We start from the raw sequence: 26,051 nt of genomic DNA on the forward strand, positions 1-26,051 counted from the left end.
CAGTGTGTGTGTATATAATGCAGAGTGTGTATGAATGCAGTGTGTGTGTATGAATGAATGCAGTGTGATAAATATCTGCCAACAGTATGCAGATACAAATCTGCCAACACTTGTCAAGATTAGTAACACTTGTCAAGATTAGTAACACTTGTCAAGATTAGGAAGAAAGAGAGTTAGAGTGCAATTATTGCCAGGACTATCTGCGATCCAAAGAATCTACTTTTCTGGGAAACTCCCACCCTACCTGAACAAAATGCTTTCCCCAGCTGTTCCCACTTCCTATAACCTCCGATCCAGTACCAACATTTTACTTAGTCTATCTCAATACAAAAAGAAAGCAGCCCGATCCTCCTTTTCCTACAGAGCATCGCAATTGTGGAACGACCTCCCGCACAATTTAAAATCTTCCCTAAGCCTAAAGTCCTTTAAGAGATCCCTATCTACATACCTCAAAACAGAATGCACGTGTCATGGTTGATTATATATTTCCTACCTGTTCTATGTTAAATTTTGTATTTATTGTGTATTAATATTGTTAATGTAACCTAATGTAACAATGCAATGATTTGTGGACCCGGGACATTCTTGAAAACGAGATAAATCTCAATGTATTCTTCCAGGTAAAATATTTTATAAATAAATAAATACCCATCACTTAGTAATAGTAATAGAGAGCAAACATAACAAAAATGAAAACATACTAACCTCTATTCATGCCAAAAACAATTACCTAGATAGTAAAATAAAACGTCTCTCATTCATTGAAATTGAAGTTGGCCAATCAAATCAATGGATTTTCGTGTAGCAAATGCCAATGAAAATCTGATTTCAAAAACAACAAAACATTCCAAACAACATAACACTAATCTCACTCTTTCTGTGCTCCCATTAAAACCAACTAGGTCCAGAAAAGGGCAATTATAGTATTGACTATAATGCGAGCACTTTGCAGATCTGTATGTGGTGCAGGAATGCAGGTGCAATGTTCCCCTGTTCTCAGGTAGCTGACTTTGGCCTATAGGCCACGCAGAGGGCATGTGCAAGCATCCCCCAAAAAAGCCAAGATTCCAGTTTTTATTATTATTTTTGCATATCCAATCTCATGAAACTACATTTGGGATAATTGTTTAATTATAAATTTTATAACATGACAGGAGGCTTCCTATTTTGCATTAACTCTCTTTACTAAACTCCAAATTTGCTGTATACTATAATGATGATTTTCTTTTGTAGCGTAACACTCTAAGAATGCAGATAATGTATATCTGTAAAAACAAAACAAAAAACCTGCTAATTTAGGCAAAATGATAGTGACGCTCAAAAGACCACACCTGCATTTTTAAGATTTCCGTTGACCTTGAAGATGAACTATAATTCTTGCCATACCTGTTCAGCAGTTTCAAATGGAGGCTGAGACACAATTCTGTTATTTGTAGTTTGACTGCTTATGTGGACATACAGCTAAGGACTTCGTAGGAGTTAGCCTTCTGCTCCAACAAACAGGTGAGATTCTTTTATATACTTATAAATCTTCATGCACCATGTTTAATCCTATATAGTGTGTACATATCACATTTAAAGCAAGCAACTAGCAATTAGCATTGAAAATACATTTTGAACACACGATTATTGCATATTATTATTTATTTATTTATTTATAAAATATTTTACCAGGAAAGATACATTGAGATTTCTCTCGTTTTCAGGTATGTCCTGGGTCCACAAATCATTGCATTGTTACAATTAGGGTACAATAAAATACAAAAACAATATTAATACACAATAAATACAAAATTTAACATAGAACAGGTAGGAAATATATAAATATATATAAATATATATTTATTCTTATTACATATTGGACATTTTTAACACACAGGGGGCAATATCAAGGAAAATAAGTTGCTATTTTATGATAAATAATAACCAGTCAAAATGAAAACCAACAGAATACCTGTCATTTCGCACATTTCTCCAAAATTGCACCTATTTCCTTGATTTATCTCCCCCATAATAAATGTGATACCTACTAAGATGGATTGTTTAATATAGTGCAATAATACCCCAGGTTTACGAATGAAGGATTATGTTATGAAATATGTTAAGCTGCGTAGTGTTTGTTTCTGCTCCCAATTATTTGTTAGAATCATATTTGCTGTCAGTAATACCAAACTTGCAACAGCAATAGCTGCCATTGCTTATTTCTGTTTATATTCTTAAAATAAATGGGCTGGTAAATGCTACAAATGATCTGTTATTACCTTGGGTAAAAATTATTTAGAAAACAAACAAACATTGATACAGTTCTAAATAGTACAGAAATGTCATACAGGTCTAACAGGTTCAATAATGTATCACAGTTATTACAGGTACAATAACGATTGCGTTAGGTACAATAACGTGACACTGTTACAACAGGCACACTAATATGATATGATACAGGTAAAATAATATGGAACAGTTATAGCAGGTCTGATAATGTGTTGTGTTCTAAGACGTAATGTGGCACAATATGACCTTAGGGTTAGCTTAGTTGTGATGAGTCCAATGCAGACCATTAGTCACAGGGAGTGGTGTGGCAGGTGACTCTTAAGTCAATAACATTTAAAATAAAGTTTGACCACCTTGAAATGTCTGAATGTGTAGGTTTACCAAAATCACACAGAGGTAGGTGGAAATGTTATTTTAGCCAAATATGAAGCTTGCATAGTATTATTAAACATATTTTTTAATTAGAATCTATTGGTTTTTTTTGAATCAACAAGGAAAGTTGTGAACTTTTGAAAATATATAAAAACAGAAGAGAGAGTAAACGCTTAATAACAAAATGAGGCAGCAACCCTAAAAGGGAATCCCTAAAAAAAAAACTTTAAATACAACAAGGAAAAAACAGAAATAAAGGCTGCGCCAAATTAGATCAATACCATATATATAATAAAATAAGAGAATAGTCCAAATATTAAAGTCTTAGCTGAATAGATCTTCCTTAGATCAAATAGTCTGTTAAGTGCTTAGTCAGAAACAATGTCCTCGCTGTCCTTCCCCAGGGGGATCCAATAGTATGAAAAGATAAAAAAAAATAAAAAATAAAATAGTGTGGTATGTTCAATAGGGTACAACAAATGATGAAAGAAGATAGTAATGCACTCACATGTATTAGAGCAGGGATGTCGAACATGCGGCCCCCCAGATGTTGCTGAACTACAACTCCCATGATTCTTTCAATGAAACAGATAGCCAGGGAATCATGGGAGTTGTAGTTCAGCAACATCTGGGGGGCCGCATGTTCGACATCCCTGTATTAGAGCTATAGCTAGCTCTAGTGTGGAAAGAGTACAGCGGTATGATCCCCGCTTATGGGATATAATGCAGTCTTCTTCCTTCACAGGTATGTAGACCACTCAAAGAGAATAAAAGAGACGACCAATAGTGCTCTCTGAATAAAACGATAATGAAATAAAATGGTTAAATATACAAAATATCAAATAAAATTAAATAAATCAAAGTCTGCATTTAAACCATGGGGTATAAGGGTCTTAAGCTCGTACACCTATTTAATTTCTGTTCTCCCAAGAATGTTTTTTATGTCTCCTCCTCTCCAGGGAGTAGTAATTTTTTTTGATTCCCATACATTTTAACATTCTAGGATCTTTATTGTGTTTGATAAAATGTTTGGACACTGAATGATTCAGATACCCATTTTTAATATTTCTGCAATGTTCGCTTAGTCTTGTTTCTAAACACCTTGTGGTCATTCCAACATACTGGAGGCCACAAGGGCATTCAAGCAGATAAATAAAATTTTTCGTAGTACCGTTTATAAAATCGAAGAAGAAATAACTGCAGAGTGAGATGAAACTGACCCTGGAGTCAAAAGGAGGACTAGATGGGCGACAAATATGGGCATAACCCAGAGCAATAAACAGTAAAGAAAAATTCCCAAGAGTCAGAGTTCTTGGAAGGGAGAGTCCAGCTTCCAACAAACGCTAACACAGGGTGTGCCCATACATAAGGGTAAATAACTCAAGTCCCATGGTATAAGAAATGTCAATAAAATAATAAATCTTTAATAGAAAATTGTTAGAAATCGGTATACTGCAACCCAAATAAGTGAAAAAAAAGTGTGCTAAACATACTGGGTCTGGATCTTAGGTGAGGTCTGTCTTGTGAATCTCAAGTATGAGGAATATTTAGGGCAATTAGACCATATATCTGCCTGGGAGTATGAATACTGGCATAAAGAAGATAAGAGTAGAAGGTACTTATTTAGAAAAAGACCTGCATATATTATTATGGTTCAGAGCCTATATTATGGGCAAGATATAAATAAAAGAGAGTCCCCTTCTTGTAGTCTAGATCTAAACTCAATCACAGGCTACCTAGATATAGAGTGAGGCAGTAAAATGGTATAAATTGCCTTCCCATTTGGCATTGCTCTGTGAATGAATAATCAAATACTGCTAATAGTAGATATACCAAAAAAGGTCGACAAAAATATCAGTGCAATGAATAGAGGTGTATATATATCTTAAGTGGATATTTGTAAATCCTCCCACTGTAGATCTAAACTGCCAGGTATCTCCACTTGCAAAAAATAATAATTAACGACTCCAGTATATAAATCATAGGAGTAGTTAGAAAGTATGTCTCTTTCCCCCTTAAATAGCTTACAGTATCCAAATACTAAATAAGTCAAAATAAGGATACTCTGTTGCAAGGAAGAAGCAAAATATAGAACAGTCTCTAATAACTACTGAGGCAAAAAAGAAAGATATCTCCTGCCTAGTTCTGATAAGTGTACTACCCAGGCAGTGCGGTCACTATTCCCTTACTAACTTGTAGTCATCTCAGAGAATATACATCGCACGACTCCCACGAAAGAAAAAACCCATAGTGACTTAAAAAGCCTAAGCCTGGCGTCTTACTCGACGCGCGTTTCGGCACTATGTGGCGCCTTTGTCAAGAGCGGTGAAATTACTCCGAGCCCGCCGTGACTTTTACGCTGACATAGCGATCCATTTGGTACTTTATGAATCTATACATGTTTCTCCCCGGTCGGCTATTCTTTCTGATTAAGCAACAATTGGCCCCTCCCCCCTCGCGACGTGGCGGTATAGGATTGGCCACATGACGTGTTTAGATGGGCGGGCTTTCATCCTTTAAAAGTCACGGCGGGCTCGGAGTAATTTCACCTCTCTTGACAAAGACAAGTTTATTTTAAAGCACCTTTGGTTTTTTATATACTTATAGGAATTAGTGATTTGGTTCTTATGAATTAATCTAAGTAATCTATACATACTTTGTTTTCTTCTTCCCTTTATTATCACTCCCTATTCACCTGCTCCTGGAATTTTAACACGTTTTTCCCGACTGTTTTGTTTCCAATTTTGCAGAGCCTTGGAAGGGGCTTCTTTTACCAGTTGAACATGTTGTTTTGTAGATAATTCCATTTCCTATTTTGGATTAAATAGTTTGTATCTACTTTTTTTCACCCATTTTCTATACATTTTTTTTTGTGCATTATGTAGATAAAATTATAATAACAAAAACCATAAAATAAAATAATAATAAAAACAATAATAACAAAATTATGTATATTTTTGTTGCTCAATTTGTTTGGATTTTATAGCACAGTTCATGAAAGTTCGGCTATTTAAACTATGTACAGAAGAGAGATTTATTGCACAAATAACAAATACTGACACAATCAGAAGATTTACACATAAGATAATTGTGTCATATTTAACTAATGCACTACCAATCTGGAAGGTGGTGGGGGGTGGGACGGTTACAAAGTATGCAGTGCAAGTAAAGACTACAGGGACACTATAGGGTTCCAGACCACGTCATCTCATTGAAGTGGTCTGGGTGCAGTGTCCCTGTACCCGTTAACCCAGCAATGTAAAACATGGCAGTTTGTGTTAAACAGCAATGTTTACATTGCAGTGTTAAGATTGCCTCTAGTGGCTGTCTACCAGACAGCTACTAGCAGGGCCGGTGCAAGGATTTTTTGCTACACAGGCGAAGATGAATTTTGCCCTATAGAGGTGCTGTAGAGGGGCACATGGGGCAGGGGCTATAGAGGGACGTAGAGGGGACATGGGCAGTATGGTGGGGCAGGGTCTATAGAGGGAAATAGAAGTGCTGGAGAGGGGCACATGGGGCAGTAGAGTGGGGACAGAGACAGGGGCTGTTAAGGGGCAGGGGTAGTATGGTGGGGCAGGGGCTATAGAGGGGCTGTTAAGGGGCAGGGGTAGCATGGTGGGGCAGGGGCTATAGAGGGGTCAGGGGCAGTATAGTGGGGCAGGGGCATAGAGGGGCTGTAGAGGGGGCGGGGCAGTATGGTGGGGCAGGGGCTATAGAGGGACATAGAGGGTGGGGGCTATAGAGGGGCTGTAAAGGGGGCAGTATGGTGGGGCAGGGGCTAAAGAGGGGCTGTAAAGGGGGCAGGGGTAGTATGGTGGGGAAGTTTGGAGGGGCAGGGGCTGTAGAGGGGACAGGGGTAGTATGGTGGGGCAGGGGCTATAGAGGGGCAGGGGTAGTATGGTGGGGCAGGGGCTATAGATGGGGCAGGGGCAGTATAGTGGGGCAGGGGCATAGAGGGGCTGTAGAGGGGGCGGGGGCAGGGGCAGTATGGTGGGGCAGGGGCTATAGAGGGACATAGAGGGGTGGGGGCTATAGAGGGGCTGTAAAGGGGGCAGTATGGTGGGGCAGGGGCTAAAGAGGGGCTGTAAAGGGGGCAGGGGTAGTATGGTGGGGAAGTTTGGAGGGGCAGGGGCTGTAGAGGGGGCAGGGGCAGTATGGTGGGGGCAGGGGCTATAGAGGTGGCAGGGGTAGTATGGTGGGGGCAGGGGCTATAGAGGTGGCAGGGGTAGTATGGTGGGGGCAGGGGCTATAGAGGTGGCAGGGGGAGTATGGTGGGGGCAGGGGCAGTATGGTGGGGGCAGGGGACTATAGTGGGGGCAGGGGCTGTAAAGGGGGCACTATGGTGGGGGTGGGGCAGGGGCTATAGAGTGAAATAGAAGTGCTGTAGAGGGGCAAATTGGGCAGGGGCACTATGGTGGGGCAGGGGCTATAGAGGGGCTGTAAAGGGGGTAGGGATAGTATGGTGGGGCAGTTTGGAGGGGGCAGGGGCCATAGAGGTGGCAGGGGTAGTATGGTGGGGGCAGGGGCTATAGAGGTGGCAGGGGAGTATGGTGGGGGCAGGGGGAGTATGGTGGGGGGCAGGGGGGAGTATGGTGGGGGGCAGGGGGGAGTATGGTGGGGGGCAGGGGGGAGTATGGTGGGGGCAGGGGGAGTATGGTGGGGGCAGGGGCTGTATGGTGGGGGCAGGGGCTGTATGGTGGGGGCAGGGGCTGTATGGTGGGGGCAGGGGCTGTATGGTGGGGCAGGGATAGTATGGTGGGGGCAGGGATAGTATGGTGGGGGCAGGGATAGTATGGTGGGGGCAGGGATAGTATGGTGGGGGCAGGGATAGTATAGTGGGGGCAGGGATAGTATAGTGGGGGCAGGGATAGTATAGTGGGGGCAGGAGGAGTATGGTGGGGGCAGGAGGAGTATGGTGGGGGCAGGGGGAGTATAGTGGGGCAGGGGGAGTATGGTGGGGGCAGGGGGAGTATGGTGGGGGCAGGGGGAGTATGGTGGGGGCAGGGGGAGTATGGTGGGGGCAGGGGGAGTATGGTGGGGGCAGGGGGAGTATGGTGGGGGCAGGGGGAGTATGGTGGGGGCAGGGGGAGTATGGTGGGGGTAGGGGCCGTATGGTGGGGGCGGGGGCAGGGGGAGTATGGTGGGGGCAGGGGGAGTATGGTGGGGGTAGGGGCCGTATGGTGGGGGCAGGGGCCGTATGGTGGGGTGGGGGCAGGGGGAGTATGGTGGGGGCAGGGGGAGTATGGTGGGGGCAGGGGGAGTATGGTGGGGCAGGGATAGTATGGTGGGGGCAGGGGGAGTATGGTGGGGGCAGGGGGAGTATGGTGGGGGCAGGGGGAGTATGGTGGGGGCAGGGGGAGTATGGTGGGGGCAGGGGCCGTATGGTGGGGGCAGGGGCCGTGTGGTGGGGGCAGGGGCCGTGTGGTGGGGGCAGGGGCCGTATGGTGGGGGCAGGGGCCGTATGGTGGGGGCAGGGGCCGTATGGTGGGGGCAGGGATAGTATAGTGGGGGCAGGGATAGTATAGTGGGGGCAGGGGGAGTATAGTGGGGGCAGGGGGGAGTATAGTGGGGGCAGGGGGGAGTATAGTGGGGGCAGGGGCTGTAGAAAGGGGCTGAAAAAAAACCGTTTTGATTTAAAAAAAATGTTTTTAAAAAAATGCTTCTTCCCCACCCCCTTCCCCTCCCAGAAGCTTACCTTGGGCCAGGGAGGGAGAACTTTTCAACTGGTGGTCGGCTGGGAGGCTGGAGCTGCAGTCAGGACCGCTGGGGAGTCTGGGAGCAGTAGAAGTCCCGCCCCCTTCTGACATCATCAGAGGAGGACGGCTAACTTCACTGCCCTGCTCCTGCTGTGTGCTGGCTGCAGGGAGAGAGGTGAGTTTACAAATCCGAGTCTCCAGCCAGAGGCAGGAGATTCGGATTTTTGCGCCCCCCTCCTCTGGCGCCCTAAGGCGGCCGCCTGTGCCGCCTTATGGACGCGCCGGCCCTGGCTACTAGAAGCGTTTCCTGTAGTTTCAAAGAGTTTGACTCTGTGGAACGATGCTGGATGTCCTCACACTTTGCATTAGGACATCCAACATGTTGAAAAACCACATAGTAAAGACGTGAGTCAGTGCCTTCCTATGGGGAACGCCTAATGCATGGGGGGTGGGATGGGGTCACAAAGGGGGGGGGGGGAGTTTTAGCTGTTTTCTATTCAAATGTTTTTTAATTAATTTGTCAAAAAAAATTTTTAACCCCTTCCCACCGGATGATGGACCCGGTCCGTCATGGCGGGGAAACAGTTAATGCCAAATGACGAACCAGGTCGTCATGCGGTAAAGTTAACCCCAGAACGCCGCAATTGCGGCAATCACAGGGTTAACGCACCTCCGGTCAGCCTCTGTATTTGAGGCAGACTGGGAGCACCCGATCGCGCTGCCCCTGTAGCAGTGATCGCTCTGACAGGCTGTCAGAGCGAGCACATGTGCTGCAGGGACTTACAATCCGCCTCCCTGCTCCTCCACGGTCAGTGTGACTTGCAGGGAGACGGATCAGAGCTGATCTGCTTCCCCTGCTTCCCCTGTGTAAAAAGAAAAAAAGTTAAATTAAAATCCCACCCCCCCCTTCCTCTGCTTTAATAAAATTAACCTCTTCCCTGCCAATTGATCACTGACTACAGTTATCAGTTGGCAGGGACTACATTGTACTGTGATCTGATTTATTCTTTTTAACCCCTGAGGGTCAACATTTATTTTATTAATTAATTTAAATATATTAAGATGATATTTTTAGCTAGCTGGGGTGGGTGGAAGTTAGTGGAGAATTGGGGAATTTGATGTTAGGCTTGCTAGGGGTTAACATTAAAAGAAAAGTTTAAAACAGTTTTAAAAAATTTAAAAAAAAGTTTTAATAACGTTTTTTTAAAAAGGTACAAAAATCCCCCCCCCCCCTTTACCCAGTCCTAATAAAAATTAACCCCTTCCCTGCCGGATTATCACTATTTACATATTATAGTATTATACTGTGATCCAAATTTATTTTTTTAACAACTTAGGATTATCTTTTTTTTTTTTTTAACCCTCAGGGGTTAAATTAATGAAATTCATTTAAATATTTTAAAATTATATATTTTGCTAGCTGGGGATGGGTGGGAGTTATGGGCAATTGGGGAATTTACGGTTAGTGCTGCTTACTGCTAGTTAGGGGTTAACGGTAAAAAAAAGTTTATAAAAATGTGAAATCTGTAAAAAAAAAAAAAATGTTTTAGGAAAGTTTAAAAAAAATAAGCAAAAAAAAGTTTAAAAACTAGTTTTAAAAGTAAAAAGGTTTAAAAAAAAAAATACATTTAAAAATGCTCATTACCACTACACCTGGAACAAGCTAGAGAAAAAAATGAAGGTTCAAAATATGCCTTTTGAATTACCCCAGAGTGTATTCTTTAATAAATAGTATGTGTTTGTGGGGAAGTTTCAATAACCAACCAGCTAAACTACTCCGAAAACTTCAAAGTTAGAAAAAAACTGAATGGCTGCATCTCAAATGTGCCCCTTCAACATCCACATATACCTGGCAAAGGTACATACAGGGGTATTGCTGTACTCAGATGACATAGCTGAGCAACATATGTAGTATTATACAGTTGTAGCACACATAAGGTTTGCAAAATATACTGTGCAAACTCACTTTGTGTGTCAAAAAGGCAGAAAAAACGCTTATTACCACTACATTTGGTACAAACATTGACATAAATTGGTGAAAAAATGGTGACAAGTTAAGGTACAATATACATGACCGGTGTATAGTCGCCATATGGGCAGTCGGAATCTAGGACAAAACATCTCCCACATACCTACTCCCAGTAACACTCAAACACTAAGGAATATGGGTTAAATCGTCCACAGCTTTATTACACAATCTCCAATAATAACAATTAGAATAATTATAATAATATAATATAACCATAATAACTTAACATGTAATATGGGTCATTGCCCCCCATGCTCTGCCCTCACATCCGTATCCTTCTTTTAATATAAAAGGTAATGATCCCACATAAATAACACAAATATATATATATATCTATATATACAATAAATACACAAGATCCAGCGCACTCTCCTATCTACTAAACAGCAACTTCAATGTTGACAGATTTTATTAGTTTGTAAAAGTTTTTTTTAAAAACACCTAATCTAGGCAAAAAAATGGGGATTTAGTTACATTATATGATCATACATTGCATAAGCCTGCCACAACGTCAATGTACCCCATCTTTGGCAGGTCCTACTCTCACAGTCTAATGTCTGCTCTTATGAGATTAACCACTTACTTGGGAAAAAATTCCATCTGAGGCTCTCTGCAGTACAAGGCTAAATAGGGACCTGAGATGAGGCACCTGTAACAGGGAGGGGTGCAGAACCAAGGAGTTGGCTAGACTCCCAAATATATATAGGAAACATGGGGGGATGGTTGCACTCACCTAAACATGCTTAAATGGGGTGCTGCTGGGGGCCATATTATACAATAAATACACAAGATCCAGCGCACTCTCCTATCTACTAAACAGCAACTTCAATGTTGACAGATTTTATTAGTTTGTAAAAGTTTTTTTTAAAAACACCTAATCTAGGCAAAAAAATGGGGATTTAGTTACATTATATGATCATACATTGCATAAGCCTGCCACAACGTCAATGTACCCCATCTTTGGCAGGTCCTACTCTCACAGTCTAATGTCTGCTCTTATGAGATTAACCACTTACTTGGGAAAAAATTCCATCTGAGGCTCTCTGCAGTACAAGGCTAAATAGGGACCTGAGATGAGGCACCTGTAACAGGGAGGGGTGCAGAACCAAGGAGTTGGCTAGACTCCCAAATATATATAGGAAACATGGGGGGATGGTTGCACTCACCTAAACATGCTTAAATGGGGTGCTGCTGGGGGCCATATTATACAATAAATACACAAGATCCAGCGCACTCTCCTATCTACTAAACAGCAACTTCAATGTTGACAGATTTTATTAGTTTGTAAAAGTTTTTTTTAAAAACACCTAATCTAGGCAAAAAAATGGGGATTTAGTTACATTATATGATCATACATTGCATAAGCCTGCCACAACGTCAATGTACCCCATCTTTGGCAGGTCCTACTCTCACAGTCTAATGTCTGCTCTTATGAGATTAACCACTTACTTGGGAAAAAATTCCATCTGAGGCTCTCTGCAGTACAAGGCTAAATAGGGACCTGAGATGAGGCACCTGTAACAGGGAGGGGTGCAGAACCAAGGAGTTGGCTAGACTCCCAAATATATATAGGAAACATGGGGGGATGGTTGCACTCACCTAAACATGCTTAAATGGGGTGCTGCTGGGGGCCATATTATACAATAAATACACAAGATCCAGCGCACTCTCCTATCTACTAAACAGCAACTTCAATGTTGACAGATTTTATTAGTTTGTAAAAGTTTTTTTTAAAAACACCTAATCTAGGCAAAAAAATGGGGATTTAGTTACATTATATGATCATACATTGCATAAGCCTGCCACAACGTCAATGTACCCCATCTTTGGCAGGTCCTACTCTCACAGTCTAATGTCTGCTCTTATGAGATTAACCACTTACTTGGGAAAAAATTCCATCTGAGGCTCTCTGCAGTACAAGGCTAAATAGGGACCTGAGATGAGGCACCTGTAACAGGGAGGGGTGCAGAACCAAGGAGTTGGCTAGACTCCCAAATATATATAGGAAACATGGGGGGATGGTTGCACTCACCTAAACATGCTTAAATGGGGTGCTGCTGGGGGCCATATTATACAATAAATACACAAGATCCAGCGCACTCTCCTATCTACTAAACAGCAACTTCAATGTTGACAGATTTTATTAGTTTGTAAAAGTTTTTTTTAAAAACACCTAATCTAGGCAAAAAAATGGGGATTTAGTTACATTATATGATCATACATTGCATAAGCCTGCCACAACGTCAATGTACCCCATCTTTGGCAGGTCCTACTCTCACAGTCTAATGTCTGCTCTTATGAGATTAACCACTTACTTGGGAAAAAATTCCATCTGAGGCTCTCTGCAGTACAAGGCTAAATAGGGACCTGAGATGAGGCACCTGTAACAGGGAGGGGTGCAGAACCAAGGAGTTGGCTAGACTCCCAAATATATATAGGAAACATGGGGGGATGGTTGCACTCACCTAAACATGCTTAAATGGGGTGCTGCTGGGGGCCATATTATACAATAAATACACAAGATCCAGCGCACTCTCCTATCTACTAAACAGCAACTTCAATGTTGACAGATTTTATTAGTTTGTAAAAGTTTTTTTTAAAAACACCTAATCTAGGCAAAAAAATGGGGATTTAGTTACATTATATGATCATACATTGCATAAGCCTGCCACAACGTCAATGTACCCCATCTTTGGCAGGTCCTACTCTCACAGTCTAATGTCTGCTCTTATGAGATTAACCACTTACTTGGGAAAAAATTCCATCTGAGGCTCTCTGCAGTACAAGGCTAAATAGGGACCTGAGATGAGGCACCTGTAACAGGGAGGGGTGCAGAACCAAGGAGTTGGCTAGACTCCCAAATATATATAGGAAACATGGGGGGATGGTTGCACTCACCTAAACATGCTTAAATGGGGTGCTGCTGGGGGCCATATTATACAATAAATACACAAGATCCAGCGCACTCTCCTATCTACTAAACAGCAACTTCAATGTTGACAGATTTTATTAGTTTGTAAAAGTTTTTTTTAAAAACACCTAATCTAGGCAAAAAAATGGGGATTTAGTTACATTATATGATCATACATTGCATAAGCCTGCCACAACGTCAATGTACCCCATCTTTGGCAGGTCCTACTCTCACAGTCTAATGTCTGCTCTTATGAGATTAACCACTTACTTGGGAAAAAATTCCATCTGAGGCTCTCTGCAGTACAAGGCTAAATAGGGACCTGAGATGAGGCACCTGTAACAGGGAGGGGTGCAGAACCAAGGAGTTGGCTAGACTCCCAAATATATATAGGAAACATGGGGGGATGGTTGCACTCACCTAAACATGCTTAAATGGGGTGCTGCTGGGGGCCATATTATACAATAAATACACAAGATCCAGCGCACTCTCCTATCTACTAAACAGCAACTTCAATGTTGACAGATTTTATTAGTTTGTAAAAGTTTTTTTTAAAAACACCTAATCTAGGCAAAAAAATGGGGATTTAGTTACATTATATGATCATACATTGCATAAGCCTGCCACAACGTCAATGTACCCCATCTTTGGCAGGTCCTACTCTCACAGTCTAATGTCTGCTCTTATGAGATTAACCACTTACTTGGGAAAAAATTCCATCTGAGGCTCTCTGCAGTACAAGGCTAAATAGGGACCTGAGATGAGGCACCTGTAACAGGGAGGGGTGCAGAACCAAGGAGTTGGCTAGACTCCCAAATATATATAGGAAACATGGGGGGATGGTTGCACTCACCTAAACATGCTTAAATGGGGTGCTGCTGGGGGCCATATTATACAATAAATACACAAGATCCAGCGCACTCTCCTATCTACTAAACAGCAACTTCAATGTTGACAGATTTTATTAGTTTGTAAAAGTTTTTTTTAAAAACACCTAATCTAGGCAAAAAAATGGGGATTTAGTTACATTATATGATCATACATTGCATAAGCCTGCCACAACGTCAATGTACCCCATCTTTGGCAGGTCCTACTCTCACAGTCTAATGTCTGCTCTTATGAGATTAACCACTTACTTGGGAAAAAATTCCATCTGAGGCTCTCTGCAGTACAAGGCTAAATAGGGACCTGAGATGAGGCACCTGTAACAGGGAGGGGTGCAGAACCAAGGAGTTGGCTAGACTCCCAAATATATATAGGAAACATGGGGGGATGGTTGCACTCACCTAAACATGCTTAAATGGGGTGCTGCTGGGGGCCATATTATACAATAAATACACAAGATCCAGCGCACTCTCCTATCTACTAAACAGCAACTTCAATGTTGACAGATTTTATTAGTTTGTAAAAGTTTTTTTTAAAAACACCTAATCTAGGCAAAAAAATGGGGATTTAGTTACATTATATGATCATACATTGCATAAGCCTGCCACAACGTCAATGTACCCCATCTTTGGCAGGTCCTACTCTCACAGTCTAATGTCTGCTCTTATGAGATTAACCACTTACTTGGGAAAAAATTCCATCTGAGGCTCTCTGCAGTACAAGGCTAAATAGGGACCTGAGATGAGGCACCTGTAACAGGGAGGGGTGCAGAACCAAGGAGTTGGCTAGACTCCCAAATATATATAGGAAACATGGGGGGATGGTTGCACTCACCTAAACATGCTTAAATGGGGTGCTGCTGGGGGCCATATTATACAATAAATACACAAGATCCAGCGCACTCTCCTATCTACTAAACAGCAACTTCAATGTTGACAGATTTTATTAGTTTGTAAAAGTTTTTTTTAAAAACACCTAATCTAGGCAAAAAAATGGGGATTTAGTTACATTATATGATCATACATTGCATAAGCCTGCCACAACGTCAATGTACCCCATCTTTGGCAGGTCCTACTCTCACAGTCTAATGTCTGCTCTTATGAGATTAACCACTTACTTGGGAAAAAATTCCATCTGAGGCTCTCTGCAGTACAAGGCTAAATAGGGACCTGAGATGAGGCACCTGTAACAGGGAGGGGTGCAGAACCAAGGAGTTGGCTAGACTCCCAAATATATATAGGAAACATGGGGGGATGGTTGCACTCACCTAAACATGCTTAAATGGGGTGCTGCTGGGGGCCATATTATACAATAAATACACAAGATCCAGCGCACTCTCCTATCTACTAAACAGCAACTTCAATGTTGACAGATTTTATTAGTTTGTAAAAGTTTTTTTTAAAAACACCTAATCTAGGCAAAAAAATGGGGATTTAGTTACATTATATGATCATACATTGCATAAGCCTGCCACAACGTCAATGTACCCCATCTTTGGCAGGTCCTACTCTCACAGTCTAATGTCTGCTCTTATGAGATTAACCACTTACTTGGGAAAAAATTCCATCTGAGGCTCTCTGCAGTACAAGGCTAAATAGGGACCTGAGATGAGGCACCTGTAACAGGGAGGGGTGCAGAACCAAGGAGTTGGCTAGACTCCCAAATATATATAGGAAACATGGGGGGATGGTTGCACTCACCTAAACATGCTTAAATTGGGTGCTGCTGGGGGCCATATTATACAATAAATACACAAGATCCAGCGCACTCTCCTATCTACTAAACAGCAACTTCAATGTTGACAGATTTTATTAGTTTGTAAAAGTTTTTTTTAAAAACACCTAATCTAGGCAAAAAAATGGGGATTTAGTTACATTATATGATCATACATTGCATAAGCCTGCCACAACGTCAATGTACCCCATCTTTGGCAGGTCCTACTCTCACAGTCTAATGTCTGCTCTTATGAGATTAACCACTTACTTGGGAAAAAATTCCATCTGAGGCTCTCTGCAGTACAAGGCTAAATAGGGACCTGAGATGAGGCACCTGTAACAGGGAGGGGTGCAGAACCAAGGAGTTGGCTAGACTCCCAAATATATATAGGAAACATGGGGGGATGGTTGCACTCACCTAAACATGCTTAAATGGGGTGCTGCTGGGGGCCATATTATACAATAAATACACAAGATCCAGCGCACTCTCCTATCTACTAAACAGCAACTTCAATGTTGACAGATTTTATTAGTTTGTAAAAGTTTTTTTTAAAAACACCTAATCTAGGCAAAAAAATGGGGATTTAGTTACATTATATGATCATACATTGCATAAGCCTGCCACAACGTCAATGTACCCCATCTTTGGCAGGTCCTACTCTCACAGTCTAATGTCTGCTCTTATGAGATTAACCACTTACTTGGGAAAAAATTCCATCTGAGGCTCTCTGCAGTACAAGGCTAAATAGGGACCTGAGATGAGGCACCTGTAACAGGGAGGGGTGCAGAACCAAGGAGTTGGCTAGACTCCCAAATATATATAGGAAACATGGGGGGATGGTTGCACTCACCTAAACATGCTTAAATGGGGTGCTGCTGGGGGCCATATTATACAATAAATACACAAGATCCAGCGCACTCTCCTATCTACTAAACAGCAACTTCAATGTTGCCTAGATTAGGTGTTTTTAAAAAAAACTTTTACAAACTAATAAAATCTGTCAACATTGAAGTTGCTGTTTAGTAGATAGGAGAGTGCGCTGGATCTTGTGTATTTATTGTATAATATGGCCCCCAGCAGCACCCCATTTAAGCATGTTTAGGTGAGTGCAACCATCCCCCCATGTTTCCTATATATATTTGGGAGTCTAGCCAACTCCTTGGTTCTGCACCCCTCCCTGTTACAGGTGCCTCATCTCAGGTCCCTATTTAGCCTTGTACTGCAGAGAGCCTCAGATGGAATTTTTTCCCAAGTAAGTGGTTAATCTCATAAGAGCAGACATTAGACTGTGAGAGTAGGACCTGCCAAAGATGGGGTACATTGACGTTGTGGCAGGCTTATGCAATGTATGATCATATAATGTAACTAAATCCCCATTTTTTTGCCTAGATTAGGTGTTTTTAAAAAAAACTTTTACAAACTAATAAAATCTGTCAACATTGAAGTTGCTGTTTAGTAGATAGGAGAGTGCGCTGGATCTTGTGTATTTATTGTATAATATGGCCCCCAGCAGCACCCCATTTAAGCATGTTTAGGTGAGTGCAACCATCCCCCCATGTTTCCTATATATATTTGGGAGTCTAGCCAACTCCTTGGTTCTGCACCCCTCCCTGTTACAGGTGCCTCATCTCAGGTCCCTATTTAGCCTTGTACTGCAGAGAGCCTCAGATGGAATTTTTTCCCAAGTAAGTGGTTAATCTCATAAGAGCAGACATTAGACTGTGAGAGTAGGACCTGCCAAAGATGGGGTACATTGACGTTGTGGCAGGCTTATGCAATGTATGATCATATAATGTAACTAAATCCCCATTTTTTTGCCTAGATTAGGTGTTTTTAAAAAAAACTTTTACAAACTAATAAAATCTGTCAACATTGAAGTTGCTGTTTAGTAGATAGGAGAGTGCGCTGGATCTTGTGTATTTATTGTATAATATGGCCCCCAGCAGCACCCCATTTAAGCATGTTTAGGTGAGTGCAACCATCCCCCCATGTTTCCTATATATATTTGGGAGTCTAGCCAACTCCTTGGTTCTGCACCCCTCCCTGTTACAGGTGCCTCATCTCAGGTCCCTATTTAGCCTTGTACTGCAGAGAGCCTCAGATGGAATTTTTTCCCAAGTAAGTGGTTAATCTCATAAGAGCAGACATTAGACTGTGAGAGTAGGACCTGCCAAAGATGGGGTACATTGACGTTGTGGCAGGCTTATGCAATGTATGATCATATAATGTAACTAAATCCCCATTTTTTTGCCTAGATTAGGTGTTTTTAAAAAAAACTTTTACAAACTAATAAAATCTGTCAACATTGAAGTTGCTGTTTAGTAGATAGGAGAGTGCGCTGGATCTTGTGTATTTATTGTATAATATGGCCCCCAGCAGCACCCCATTTAAGCATGTTTAGGTGAGTGCAACCATCCCCCCATGTTTCCTATATATATTTGGGAGTCTAGCCAACTCCTTGGTTCTGCACCCCTCCCTGTTACAGGTGCCTCATCTCAGGTCCCTATTTAGCCTTGTACTGCAGAGAGCCTCAGATGGAATTTTTTCCCAAGTAAGTGGTTAATCTCATAAGAGCAGACATTAGACTGTGAGAGTAGGACCTGCCAAAGATGGGGTACATTGACGTTGTGGCAGGCTTATGCAATGTATGATCATATAATGTAACTAAATCCCCATTTTTTTGCCTAGATTAGGTGTTTTTAAAAAAAACTTTTACAAACTAATAAAATCTGTCAACATTGAAGTTGCTGTTTAGTAGATAGGAGAGTGCGCTGGATCTTGTGTATTTATTGTATAATATGGCCCCCAGCAGCACCCCATTTAAGCATGTTTAGGTGAGTGCAACCATCCCCCCATGTTTCCTATATATATTTGGGAGTCTAGCCAACTCCTTGGTTCTGCACCCCTCCCTGTTACAGGTGCCTCATCTCAGGTCCCTATTTAGCCTTGTACTGCAGAGAGCCTCAGATGGAATTTTTTCCCAAGTAAGTGGTTAATCTCATAAGAGCAGACATTAGACTGTGAGAGTAGGACCTGCCAAAGATGGGGTACATTGACGTTGTGGCAGGCTTATGCAATGTATGATCATATAATGTAACTAAATCCCCATTTTTTTGCCTAGATTAGGTGTTTTTAAAAAAAACTTTTACAAACTAATAAAATCTGTCAACATTGAAGTTGCTGTTTAGTAGATAGGAGAGTGCGCTGGATCTTGTGTATTTATTGTATAATATGGCCCCCAGCAGCACCCCATTTAAGCATGTTTAGGTGAGTGCAACCATCCCCCCATGTTTCCTATATATATTTGGGAGTCTAGCCAACTCCTTGGTTCTGCACCCCTCCCTGTTACAGGTGCCTCATCTCAGGTCCCTATTTAGCCTTGTACTGCAGAGAGCCTCAGATGGAATTTTTTCCCAAGTAAGTGGTTAATCTCATAAGAGCAGACATTAGACTGTGAGAGTAGGACCTGCCAAAGATGGGGTACATTGACGTTGTGGCAGGCTTATGCAATGTATGATCATATAATGTAACTAAATCCCCATTTTTTTGCCTAGATTAGGTGTTTTTAAAAAAAACTTTTACAAACTAATAAAATCTGTCAACATTGAAGTTGCTGTTTAGTAGATAGGAGAGTGCGCTGGATCTTGTGTATTTATTGTATAATATGGCCCCCAGCAGCACCCCATTTAAGCATGTTTAGGTGAGTGCAACCATCCCCCCATGTTTCCTATATATATTTGGGAGTCTAGCCAACTCCTTGGTTCTGCACCCCTCCCTGTTACAGGTGCCTCATCTCAGGTCCCTATTTAGCCTTGTACTGCAGAGAGCCTCAGATGGAATTTTTTCCCAAGTAAGTGGTTAATCTCATAAGAGCAGACATTAGACTGTGAGAGTAGGACCTGCCAAAGATGGGGTACATTGACGTTGTGGCAGGCTTATGCAATGTATGATCATATAATGTAACTAAATCCCCATTTTTTTGCCTAGATTAGGTGTTTTTAAAAAAAACTTTTACAAACTAATAAAATCTGTCAACATTGAAGTTGCTGTTTAGTAGATAGGAGAGTGCGCTGGATCTTGTGTATTTATTGTATAATATGGCCCCCAGCAGCACCCCATTTAAGCATGTTTAGGTGAGTGCAACCATCCCCCCATGTTTCCTATATATATTTGGGAGTCTAGCCAACTCCTTGGTTCTGCACCCCTCCCTGTTACAGGTGCCTCATCTCAGGTCCCTATTTAGCCTTGTACTGCAGAGAGCCTCAGATGGAATTTTTTCCCAAGTAAGTGGTTAATCTCATAAGAGCAGACATTAGACTGTGAGAGTAGGACCTGCCAAAGATGGGGTACATTGACGTTGTGGCAGGCTTATGCAATGTATGATCATATAATGTAACTAAATCCCCATTTTTTTGCCTAGATTAGGTGTTTTTAAAAAAAACTTTTACAAACTAATAAAATCTGTCAACATTGAAGTTGCTGTTTAGTAGATAGGAGAGTGCGCTGGATCTTGTGTATTTATTGTATAATATGGCCCCCAGCAGCACCCCATTTAAGCATGTTTAGGTGAGTGCAACCATCCCCCCATGTTTCCTATATATATTTGGGAGTCTAGCCAACTCCTTGGTTCTGCACCCCTCCCTGTTACAGGTGCCTCATCTCAGGTCCCTATTTAGCCTTGTACTGCAGAGAGCCTCAGATGGAATTTTTTCCCAAGTAAGTGGTTAATCTCATAAGAGCAGACATTAGACTGTGAGAGTAGGACCTGCCAAAGATGGGGTACATTGACGTTGTGGCAGGCTTATGCAATGTATGATCATATAATGTAACTAAATCCCCATTTTTTTGCCTAGATTAGGTGTTTTTAAAAAAAACTTTTACAAACTAATAAAATCTGTCAACATTGAAGTTGCTGTTTAGTAGATAGGAGAGTGCGCTGGATCTTGTGTATTTATTGTATAATATGGCCCCCAGCAGCACCCCATTTAAGCATGTTTAGGTGAGTGCAACCATCCCCCCATGTTTCCTATATATATTTGGGAGTCTAGCCAACTCCTTGGTTCTGCACCCCTCCCTGTTACAGGTGCCTCATCTCAGGTCCCTATTTAGCCTTGTACTGCAGAGAGCCTCAGATGGAATTTTTTCCCAAGTAAGTGGTTAATCTCATAAGAGCAGACATTAGACTGTGAGAGTAGGACCTGCCAAAGATGGGGTACATTGACGTTGTGGCAGGCTTATGCAATGTATGATCATATAATGTAACTAAATCCCCATTTTTTTGCCTAGATTAGGTGTTTTTAAAAAAAACTTTTACAAACTAATAAAATCTGTCAACATTGAAGTTGCTGTTTAGTAGATAGGAGAGTGCGCTGGATCTTGTGTATTTATTGTATAATATGGCCCCCAGCAGCACCCCATTTAAGCATGTTTAGGTGAGTGCAACCATCCCCCCATGTTTCCTATATATATTTGGGAGTCTAGCCAACTCCTTGGTTCTGCACCCCTCCCTGTTACAGGTGCCTCATCTCAGGTCCCTATTTAGCCTTGTACTGCAGAGAGCCTCAGATGGAATTTTTTCCCAAGTAAGTGGTTAATCTCATAAGAGCAGACATTAGACTGTGAGAGTAGGACCTGCCAAAGATGGGGTACATTGACGTTGTGGCAGGCTTATGCAATGTATGATCATATAATGTAACTAAATCCCCATTTTTTTGCCTAGATTAGGTGTTTTTAAAAAAAACTTTTACAAACTAATAAAATCTGTCAACATTGAAGTTGCTGTTTAGTAGATAGGAGAGTGCGCTGGATCTTGTGTATTTATTGTATAATATGGCCCCCAGCAGCACCCCATTTAAGCATGTTTAGGTGAGTGCAACCATCCCCCCATGTTTCCTATATATATTTGGGAGTCTAGCCAACTCCTTGGTTCTGCACCCCTCCCTGTTACAGGTGCCTCATCTCAGGTCCCTATTTAGCCTTGTACTGCAGAGAGCCTCAGATGGAATTTTTTCCCAAGTAAGTGGTTAATCTCATAAGAGCAGACATTAGACTGTGAGAGTAGGACCTGCCAAAGATGGGGTACATTGACGTTGTGGCAGGCTTATGCAATGTATGATCATATAATGTAACTAAATCCCCATTTTTTTGCCTAGATTAGGTGTTTTTAAAAAAAACTTTTACAAACTAATAAAATCTGTCAACATTGAAGTTGCTGTTTAGTAGATAGGAGAGTGCGCTGGATCTTGTGTATTTATTGTATAATATGGCCCCCAGCAGCACCCCATTTAAGCATGTTTAGGTGAGTGCAACCATCCCCCCATGTTTCCTATATATATTTGGGAGTCTAGCCAACTCCTTGGTTCTGCACCCCTCCCTGTTACAGGTGCCTCATCTCAGGTCCCTATTTAGCCTTGTACTGCAGAGAGCCTCAGATGGAATTTTTTCCCAAGTAAGTGGTTAATCTCATAAGAGCAGACATTAGACTGTGAGAGTAGGACCTGCCAAAGATGGGGTACATTGACGTTGTGGCAGGCTTATGCAATGTATGATCATATAATGTAACTAAATCCCCATTTTTTTGCCTAGATTAGGTGTTTTTAAAAAAAACTTTTACAAACTAATAAAATCTGTCAACATTGAAGTTGCTGTTTAGTAGATAGGAGAGTGCGCTGGATCTTGTGTATTTATTGTATAATATGGCCCCCAGCAGCACCCCATTTAAGCATGTTTAGGTGAGTGCAACCATCCCCCCATGTTTCCTATATATATTTGGGAGTCTAGCCAACTCCTTGGTTCTGCACCCCTCCCTGTTACAGGTGCCTCATCTCAGGTCCCTATTTAGCCTTGTACTGCAGAGAGCCTCAGATGGAATTTTTTCCCAAGTAAGTGGTTAATCTCATAAGAGCAGACATTAGACTGTGAGAGTAGGACCTGCCAAAGATGGGGTACATTGACGTTGTGGCAGGCTTATGCAATGTATGATCATATAATGTAACTAAATCCCCATTTTTTTGCCTAGATTAGGTGTTTTTAAAAAAAACTTTTACAAACTAATAAAATCTGTCAACATTGAAGTTGCTGTTTAGTAGATAGGAGAGTGCGCTGGATCTTGTGTATTTATTGTATAATATGGCCCCCAGCAGCACCCCATTTAAGCATGTTTAGGTGAGTGCAACCATCCCCCCATGTTTCCTATATATATTTGGGAGTCTAGCCAACTCCTTGGTTCTGCACCCCTCCCTGTTACAGGTGCCTCATCTCAGGTCCCTATTTAGCCTTGTACTGCAGAGAGCCTCAGATGGAATTTTTTCCCAAGTAAGTGGTTAATCTCATAAGAGCAGACATTAGACTGTGAGAGTAGGACCTGCCAAAGATGGGGTACATTGACGTTGTGGCAGGCTTATGCAATGTATGATCATATAATGTAACTAAATCCCCATTTTTTTGCCTAGATTAGGTGTTTTTAAAAAAAACTTTTACAAACTAATAAAATCTGTCAACATTGAAGTTGCTGTTTAGTAGATAGGAGAGTGCGCTGGATCTTGTGTATTTATTGTATAATATGGCCCCCAGCAGCACCCCATTTAAGCATGTTTAGGTGAGTGCAACCATCCCCCCATGTTTCCTATATATATTTGGGAGTCTAGCCAACTCCTTGGTTCTGCACCCCTCCCTGTTACAGGTGCCTCATCTCAGGTCCCTATTTAGCCTTGTACTGCAGAGAGCCTCAGATGGAATTTTTTCCCAAGTAAGTGGTTAATCTCATAAGAGCAGACATTAGACTGTGAGAGTAGGACCTGCCAAAGATGGGGTACATTGACGTTGTGGCAGGCTTATGCAATGTATGATCATATAATGTAACTAAATCCCCATTTTTTTGCCTAGATTAGGTGTTTTTAAAAAAAACTTTTACAAACTAATAAAATCTGTCAACATTGAAGTTGCTGTTTAGTAGATAGGAGAGTGCGCTGGATCTTGTGTATTTATTGTATAATATGGCCCCCAGCAGCACCCCATTTAAGCATGTTTAGGTGAGTGCAACCATCCCCCCATGTTTCCTATATATCTATATATATATATATAACATTTCAACTTTACTCTAACATAAATAACTTAAAGTGCCAAACACAATTAACCATGGCAGGGGTATACCCGGATTACCCTACCCCACCAGGTTCTGAGCCACCTCCAGGACTCGAAACCTACCAACCACCAATGACCACAATGTTTCCTGTCCATCACGTTCTTCCTGGGGAGCCTCTTTACTCTTCTTAGGCTCCCTATCCCGCAACAAGCTCAGACCTTGACCCCTTAAGCTGTCTGAACTCCGCCACCCCGAAGAAACAACGCCTTCTGCATCCCCTCCTGCCAACCTAGGTTCAGTAGGTCCCAACCCACATCGGAGAGATGCACGCCATCCGTATGGTAGTAACCCGGCAACCCGCCTTCCAACTCCCCGTGCCGTACTACAACGCCCCCCAATTTTCTCACGAAGCTCGCCATCAAGCTGTTAACTTTCCCCTGCACCTGTCAATGGCCACCGGGTCCCTTGCATGTCGCCAACGCCGTCGTGGCACCATCTCCGACCACACTATCATAACCCTGGGGAGCAGATCCATCAGTTTATTGAGGTTCTGCTTCATCCCTTTTACCAATCTTTGCTGCGGTACAAGGCCCAGATCATTGCCACCCGCATGAAGGACCAGCAGGTCTGGCCTCCCCCCACCCGCTATCATTCCGAATATTGCTCGGCATACGTCCCCCCAACAAAATCCCCTATACCCGAACCATCTCACAGTCAACTGGCCCTTTGGAAAGCCCAGCTGCTGGCCCCGAGCTCAAACTGCAGCCCTCCTTGTGGCCCAGAAGACAAAGGAATGGCCCACGATCCATGCGACTTGGCCAGGGGAAGAAGGAGACAAAAGTGTCAATACCCGATCCCCCCCATCGTAGTCCCTCGGCCCGCGTTATAAATCCAATAAGCCCAAACGAACATAGGATTTGAACCGCGTGGATTCCCACCTACCGATCCGTTTCACCAGATTGTCCCCTAGTCCCAGGCTTGTTGCCTCCGTGGCCACCCCGATGCGGAAGGAGTGTGTCCTGAAGCTAGTAACCCACAGCCCCAACCTGCCCAGGCCCCGGCGGAAGACCTTAGTGAACTGAAAACGAGAGAGTGAGGAGCCGTCCGCGTGCAGCAATAAAGGCCCCCCAATTGTCGGTCTCAGAGCCAAATAATGCGTCACCGCGGCCACCGGGCACAATGCCGAACCTGGCAGGGCGCCCAAAGCTACATCGCGGCCCACGCCCTTAATGTCCGTCTTCGACCTAGCCAGGTGTACCATCAGCCTCCCTTCCAGCACGCGAACTCCCGACACCTGCAGACCCCCAGCGCCGCCCGTGTGGCACTCACCAGTTCTCCTATGCGGAAAGCCCCGAAGAAAGCCAAAAGAAATGCCGCCCGAAACAACGCCACCTCGAAACCGTCTAAACAGATGTCGGGCAGCACCCGTAGCAGGTCGCCCAACACCCGTACCGACACGGGGCGCCTGCTGTCCTGAGTCCTACGACCCTTTCTGTACCCCTTAAGTGCTTGCCTAATGACAAAAGCCTTGGTAAGATCCACTTTCTCGTGCAGCTTGAACCAAAAGGCCATCGCCGCCATGGTCCTGTCAACTACCGCCGGGGACGCACCCCCCACCAGGAGTTGAAAGGTGAACCATAGGAAAACGTCCACGGGCGATTCGCCCGACGACCCCAGGTCCATCCCATCCCAGGAACATTCCCATGTACTCCAGACCTTACTGTAGGCAGCCCAAGTGGCCGGTGCCAGCGAAGCCTTCACAAGTCCGCCAAGCAGGACGCTCCCAGTTGCCACATCTCGTCCGGGCACGCCTGGCCCACCTCTCGCGCCTCTGGGGCCACCGTCCGAAATCGGGACCACTGAAAACGAGAGAGAGCGTCAGCCACTTCGTTTAAATACCCTGGCACATGGCGCATGCAAAATACTATATTAAGAGACATGCACAGCAAGATGAAGCGCCGGAGGAGTCTCACCACTGGTTTAGATGCTGCCGACTGGTTGTTGACGGCGTGCACCACTGCCATATAGTCAGAGAAAAAAGACCACCTTGCGGACCCGAAGCCCCTCACCCCACAGGGCTAACGC

At 43.0% G+C, this 26,051-nt stretch overlaps 1 long non-coding RNA gene across 1 annotated transcript in view; it reads left to right on the plus strand.

The window, feature by feature from the left end:
• The first annotated feature begins 1,376 nt into the window (after positions 1-1,376).
• LOC134603376 (uncharacterized) overlaps positions 1,377-26,051 on the plus strand; it is a 40,254-nt gene continuing 15,579 nt past the window's right edge. The window contains exon 1 of the long non-coding RNA XR_010090464.1: positions 1,377-1,503. This is a non-coding gene — a long non-coding RNA (uncharacterized LOC134603376). The remainder of the gene's footprint in view (positions 1,504-26,051) is intronic.

Source organism: Pelobates fuscus, chromosome 3 (genome assembly GCF_036172605.1).
Source record: "Pelobates fuscus isolate aPelFus1 chromosome 3, aPelFus1.pri, whole genome shotgun sequence".
Lineage (NCBI taxonomy): Eukaryota > Metazoa > Chordata > Amphibia > Anura > Pelobatidae > Pelobates > Pelobates fuscus.